Source organism: Trifolium pratense, linkage group LG5 (assembly GCF_020283565.1).
Source record: "Trifolium pratense cultivar HEN17-A07 linkage group LG5, ARS_RC_1.1, whole genome shotgun sequence".
Taxonomy (NCBI): domain Eukaryota; kingdom Viridiplantae; phylum Streptophyta; class Magnoliopsida; order Fabales; family Fabaceae; genus Trifolium; species Trifolium pratense.
Genome location: NC_060063.1, coordinates 18,661,981 through 18,669,572, shown reverse-complemented (window position 1 = coordinate 18,669,572; position 7,592 = coordinate 18,661,981). Strand labels below are relative to the sequence as shown.

The following is a 7,592-nucleotide window of genomic DNA, read 5'->3' as shown; positions in this document are numbered from 1 at the left end:
ATACGTTATATCGTTCATGTTTTGTAAAAGTTGGGGATAGGTGCTTTCAACGATAGAAGCAAGAGGATCACCTGAATTTGGAATCAATAAATCTGATGGAATGTCAAGTTCTAAATCATCGTCGTTGTCATCTTCAATTTCTCCATCGCCAACACCCAAAACCCATTCAGAAAACAATCTTCTTTGGTCAACGTCTGCACTCGAAGCACCACCGAGAAGCCTCGTGTTTTTACTCAATGTTAAAACTTCATAAAAATTCCAAAGAACCGAAGAATTAATAGTAGCATGAACAACTTCTGGCCTTGTACCTTTGAGTATTACTGGTAGAAGGTATATGAAAAATTGGAGTAATATTAACCATAAATTTGAATAAATTTTCATACAACGGAAATTATGATATATTACGAAATACTTCCTTATAAACTACGATAGAAATTTTATTTGCATCTTCACCGTATTTATCGATAATCAGAATCTTTAATCATTCTCTTGAAGTTGCAAGAACATGTTTAACATATTGTCTTTACTCTTTATTTTAAATTTTGATTGAATATTAAAAATTCACATTGTGCTTAAATTGATTTATGATTTTTTTGGCATAAAAGAATAGAGGCAACGAATAAAATAAAATGAGACATGTTTTGTAAAAAAAAAATTTAAAAATTGATTAAATATTTTTTTGTAATCGGACGTGTAAAATTTATATACACATTTCGTCATATCTTTTTTTTTTATAATTTGTTTACGGTTAGCTTATGTTAGCAAACTTATAATATAAGAGATAAGACCATCGTCAATGGTGTAGTATCTATTAGATACTTATGGTACTTATTAGGTACTATTATTGGAGTATCATTCGATCAATTTATACTGTTATAGTAATTCCATCAATTGGAATCAGTGCCTTATAGATACATTTACTCACTATTGTGTGAATTCATTCGTAATAAAGAATCGCTCCTATTTGAGATGGCAAAAGTTTCCATTATTTTATCCAAAACTCTATCATATTATAATGAGCTACTAAGGCATGGAGAGAGAGATAACAATTTGTTTGTATCGAGAGTTTACTCTTACTCAGGTATTCCTAGTATCAATAATATCTCTAATAATTTTTAATCTTTGAATTGAATAGAGCATGTCTCGTATATGATTAATCATTAGATTAATTCAAACTTGTTTGTTTGTTTATTACTAGTTTTTGATCCGTGCTGTCGCACGGCCCACTAGATTTTTTTTCTTCTCAAATTTTTCTTTTTTATAACATCCACTACTTAAGTAGCGGACAAACCCACTACTTAAGTAGAGAAAAAATTAAAATCTTGAAATTTCATGTAGGGTATTTTTTTTCCTCAAAATTTCTCATTTTTATAACGTCTGCTACTTAAGTAGCATAATGATATAAATAAAAACTCTTAGGTCGGACGAGAAATTGACTGTGTACCGAAAATGAATCTCTTATCTTCCCAACACAAAAATCAATCTTAACTATATTAGCCCTGAGACATCAATTTTTTTTCTTCATCATATAATAGAGCCAACTACACCTATTAAAATTCTTAACACTAAAGCATATCTCATCTCCATCACTATGAATTTTAATATTTTCAATATAAGGTACACTTTTTTTTTTTTTGAATGGCTATCAGGAACAGGAACACTATTTATTTAAAAATATTTAATGCTAAAATATCAAATTTGAGAAACTTATATAATAAACATGAATCAACACTATTTTTAATATAAGGAACACGATTGTGTTTAAAAGTTTGCCAAAATACAATCAAAGAATCAACACCATTTTAGCTATTACTTATATAAATTAGTCTACAAACTCAAAACATTAACAAACACATGATTAAGTGATTAACATCAAACTCCATATCAGGATAAAAAACAATAAATCAAAGTCACAACATTAGGTTCTATAGCCACACCTTTTTCTATCATTTTCCAACCTGTATCATGGCCTAAGCATACATGCTAAAGAAGCTATCAGTGTTGCAAATACAATCGCATATTCCAGAGAATGATTTCACAAATCATGCAGATCAATTTCATTTTGTTTCTATATAAAACTACCAATGAAGAGTAAGAAATTGACTCTGCAGCAAAGTTTAATTAAGAAGTCAAATATAAAATAGAACTAAGTAGTTTCATTATCATAACTTATAATACATTGAAGATCACTGCATGCACATCAGAGCAATACAGGAGAACACATAACATTCAACTCCATATCAGGAGACAAAACATCACTGCATATACATAAACGCAATGCAGTGGAACAAACAACTATTATTTAAGGCACAATCACAATGAGCTCAACATAACACACATACAATACTAAACTTAATAAGAGGTACAACCAATTATTTATGATAATCAAGGATTCATGAAATCCATAGAATTCATTCCTTCTCTATCTTGACTTTCCTCAAATGTTTTTTCCCTTCAACTTGAGCTACAACATTCAAAGATTCATCGAGGTCCCTCTTCATGGTCATTGGCGCACACTCATTTGTATCAATCTTTTGGACTTCAGCAGGAGAGGTCACAAAATCAACATCATCTACTATTTCATCTGAATCAACATCAATAATCTGAGACACAGCCTCCAAATTAAGATAGAAAAAATCATGGATTTGTGAAGAACAGCAAAATGAAGTATAGTGACAAAGCATATAGGTAACAAAAACAAAGGGTGTTTTGTAAAAACCTTGACATGAGTAACATATGGCCCTGGGCAACAAAGATTTCAATAATTTTTGCATCTAAGCAAACCCTTTTGACCCTAAATGATCCATCAAATTTGATTGTTTGCTTCACACCCTTATCGATAGTAAAAAGCATCTTCTTACCAACCAGAAAATCAAATTCAATGGGATAAACCCCTTCATTTGATGCCTACATTAATGCATACAGATATAAGAGAGTACCCCTTAATTTTGTTTTGGACGGAGATAGAAATAGCAGCAACAATCGGATTTATTACGAGACAGCTACTTGTTAAATTTATCTCTCTCAACTTGGATTTCGTGAGTAGAACAAACTAAAAATATTGCAGCAAACTTGTAACCAAAAAATTTTATATACCTTTGGGCAACAAAGTAAGCACATGACTTCTCCATCAAATAACTTATGTCAGAATCAAAGAGAATGAATCCAGCAGTAGAATCACCATCGCTCACTTCAATCTTGACCTTGAACCTATGATTCAACAAATATATTTCCAAAATTAATGAAACTTTCACAATAGAGTATACATTTGTAAGAGAAAGTGAAGTAACTACATATACCTAGGAACAACTTGAAATATATGTTTCACACATCTATTTTCTTTTTAGGATGCATCCGTAGAAACTCTTCATCAGGTGGAGGTTTTGCACTCCCACCAATCAAATGCACATTGGAATCAACATCAACGCCATGAAGAGCAATCCTACCAAAATAAGATGTGAACATTAGAATCTTACTACCAACTTACAAAAGTATGCAGGAAAACATAAATTCTTCCAGTCAATAGCTAACCCATTCATAAAAACTTATGCAGGAAGGCCTTTAGAAGATTTTCCCATCTTCTTATTCAAATCATCAACATAGTCACCAAATAGAGCACACTCACATTTCCCACTATTCAAGCAAATAAAACACACAAATAAGCCTATGAACACATAAACATCATATCAAAATGGGCAGCATGAAAAACTTATACCTTGAATCCATAACCTCAATCACAACCATTTTTGTTATCTTACCATCCCTAACATACTCTTTTTCAGCAGAAATTCCAGTCATTAGACCAATTACATCTATTAAATAATAAAGGAGAATCATGTCAAACTAAAACAAACATAACTTAATTATTTCTAACCTTAGAAACTAAGTGGTGCATATAATGAAATTCAATGGTTAAAGACTCATATATCTATACACTTGACAGAATTGACTTTATCACGGGCTGAGTTGTTCTGCATTCTATCTGGTCTATTTAGATGGTGGCTATCCAGAACGCATGATACCAACTTCAGAAGCATGGATTTTACCTTCGTAACAAATGAAACACACCATATAAATTATGAATAACAGAACAGAATAAATCCTCCAGCATGATGGAACATTTATTTAAGACATAACATGATTATCGACGGAAAAAAATGTATGTCGATCCTTGTCATCCACGAGCACCATTTCAATTGAACTGTCTCCGAAGGATTGAGGAAAGCCGGGACTTTCCACAAGCGCAAAACACAACCTTAATACGAATCCCCTCTTTCTCAGGTAAAATACCGCTTAGAGCTTTTCCATGATTAAAGAAGATGCAAACAGATTTGTGTGAGCAACCTTGTTTGTTTGTCCAAACCTCCCTCCCAATTTATAGCAGAAAAAAAACTAATAAAAAAACCCAATTTTTTGAATTTGAAAAACGCTCTCAGATTTGTATCCAGTTTAGGTTGAAAGAGAGAATAATGACATCTCACCTTAATACAAACATTTTATTTCCCAGGCAATATATCTGCAACATCATCGAACTTGACATCCACCTTCGCCTTCTCGTTATGAACCATCCTGTCCAAGCCAAACTATAATTTGTTGGTCTCGACTCTTCCCCATCCTCAATTTATAGACAAGTGGATTAGAAGAAATTCAATCAGGAGGGAAAATTATAGAGAATTCAAAATTCAAAACTACACCAGATGAGATTCGACCTACACCAGATGAAACTAATAAGACGAGATTCGACCTAGACCAGAAGAAACTACACCAGATGAATCTACTGCACAAATGAAGAACAAAACGATGCAATTCGACCGGATTCATCGCATCTCCTGAGTCGCAAAACCTAGCATCCACCGATCTATGGATAATAGCTCTAGACACAACGCGAAAAAGAAGAAATAAAAAAAAAAAGAACAGCCAAAACAGTAGAAGATGGCCCACCAATTTCTATCCTACGTGGCATGGCTAAATGCAATCTACAGTAGCCAAAAAACGGTTCTTTTGTGTCAAGTACAAGTATATGGATGTTTGGCTTATGAATGATACCGTACAGTATATATGAATGATGTTTATTTTATTTTGATTATTATATGATTATGAATCTTTTGAACCTTGTATACTTATAAAGATCAAATAATAATAATTAAAATTAAATAAATAAATAAGCATCATTTTTTTATGTATTTAATTGATTCCATGTTGTTTACGCTTCGTGATATCCGACATTTGTATGGTGAAGCATAACACTTTGATCATTAATATTACATAAAATGTTGATCAATTATTTATTTATTTATTTATTTATAATATGTATTTTGGATGTTGTATATTGTTTGAGTTTCGTGACCGACAATAGTCTGGTGAAGCATCATTATGCTTCGTGACCGACACATGTATGGTGAAACATCGACACTTCGATCATCCAAAAGAACATAAACATGTTTAAGAATTCATAATCTTGGTTCCTGAAGAACCTAGAAAGTTAATACATGAATTCCCGAAGAATTCATAATCTTGGTTCCTAAAGAACCTATTCTTAGTTCCTGAAGAACTTAGACATTTAATACATGAATTCCCGAAGAATTCATAATCTTAGTTCCCGAAGAACTTAAAAAAAAAAAAATTTGTTCCTGAAGAACTTACGAAATATCATCATTTATCACCATGCATCCCTAATGGATTGCACATCAAAATACTTTTATGTGTTATATAGTTCCTGAAGAACTAATAAAATAAATTCTTTTTCTCTTCAATGAATTCCAAATGAATTCATTATTCCTACATAATGATTTATTATCTAGTTCTTGAAGAACTCAATGGTTGATGATAAGCTTTTGTTTTTTTATTCTCTATTAATTCCAAAAGAATTCAATAGTCTACACATCCCTGAAGGTTTGCACAAATAATTATTTGTACATCATAAAGTTCTTGAAGAACTTTAAAGTTTAATTTATTAGTGCAATTGAAGCACAAATTATGGTAAACCAGAAGTTTACAAGTTATATTAAATTTATCTTTGGCAAGACCGGTTGGATCATCCTGGATTTTTATGATGCGAAAAAATATAGATATGTATTGAAGGGCCCGAAGTTCCTTCATTCTAATAATTTTTTATGTGTTACTAGTTCCCAAAATAAATTGATAATTTGAGAATGTGGACCATATAGACATTTTATGACTTGAATTGATGCATCAACTAAATTGGTCACATGCATATTTGCTCACAACTAGAAGTTTGTGAGATTATTTTCTCAAATAGTTTTGCTAAGATCTCAGTTTCTAAATTCTTAGAAAATATTTGATAAGTATCGTATGTCAATTGAAATTACTATGAAACATCTGGTAGTATGTTCATACAAAAAAAAAATGGACTTGAAGATTCATTCTTTAGACGTCTAAAGTTAATTACTTGACTGATACTTATGAGATTATAACTTCTAATTTATATTTTGGGACGTATATTGAGATACTAATTCGCATCAAGCCAACAAGTTATTATAAGTTCTCCCCTAATTTATAATTTGAACTTTGTTTATAAACATGATTCTCATATAAGCATTTTTAAACGGTTCTTAAAGAATATTGGGAAAATGTATATTTGATATGAATCTCCATCTATTATAAATCATCTTGAGCCAAAAATTGGAGAATTATTTACAGCCCTGTAGGCTGATTTTCAAGTGATGAATTAATTTTCCCAATATTAGGGGGGAGAATAAGCAGCTGAAAAATATGAACCAGAAGTTCAAATTAATCACTTGAAATAAATTAATGTTATTATCTCACATTGATCCTCATAGTTTGAATCAAATGTTCAAAAGATAAATCATTTGCAAAATTTATGAAATCAACTATTAGCTGCTAATGCTCCGATCAAAATGGATGTCCCTGATGGACAGTCTTATATTGCAAATGAATTTTAACCACCCTGAAGCATGGTAGATCAGTCGGTTCCAATGAAAAAAAATCCTAAAATAATAAAAGGAGCTAAAAAGAAAGATGACCCAAGTGAGGATATGAAAACTTCAAAAGAGTATTTGACATAATTGAGTTTTAAGTTCCAGAAGAACTTCTCAGGTACCTGAAATTTATGATAATAAAGAGATCTTGACGAATGATGTCATGAATGAAAATTATGTCATGAATGGAATATGATGGAACCGAAAGGAAGTCAACGTTGACGATTATTTTTATATATAATATAGCGCTATTTGTGAAAAGAGTTAATGAGGATCATGAACTAAATTCTATTGAGAATTATAGACAATGATTGTCTAAATGAAAACGCAATTGCTACGTAATTAAAGTCACTTTGCAAAGTGAAGATTTTTGGACCAGCAGTCCATACACCTGAAGATGTAAAACATGATAGATACGAATTAATTTTCGTGTGAATAGAAAATGTTGAAATACAAACATTAAAAGCTTGATTTTTTTATTCAAGCATATTGGTAAAAGTTTGCCATTGATTGTGAAGAGAAATATTCACATGAAGTGAAATCAAAATCCTTCTCACACTTGATTAAGTTTGTTAACACATGGAAGATTCAATTTATTTGAAAAATGTGTTACGCTATATTTATATGTCACTT

At 31.2% G+C, this 7,592-nt stretch overlaps 1 long non-coding RNA gene across 10 annotated transcripts; it reads right to left on the bottom strand.

The window, feature by feature from the left end:
* Positions 1-2,136: 2,136 nt before the first annotated feature.
* On the bottom strand, positions 2,137-4,971 carry LOC123883687. Of its 10 annotated transcripts, XR_006800386.1 has the most exons (7): positions 4,482-4,967; positions 3,716-4,046; positions 3,532-3,633; positions 3,300-3,442; positions 3,097-3,210; positions 2,720-2,907; positions 2,137-2,603 (listed from the first exon to the last, which is right to left on the bottom strand). It is a non-coding gene; the product is annotated as an uncharacterized LOC123883687 (long non-coding RNA). The 10 variants fall into 10 exon arrangements; XR_006800390.1 differs by having other exon boundaries at positions 2,137-2,907; positions 3,532-4,046; positions 4,482-4,569; positions 4,714-4,971; XR_006800389.1 differs by having other exon boundaries at positions 2,137-2,615; positions 3,532-4,046; positions 4,482-4,969.
* Positions 4,972-7,592: the final 2,621 nt, after the last annotated feature.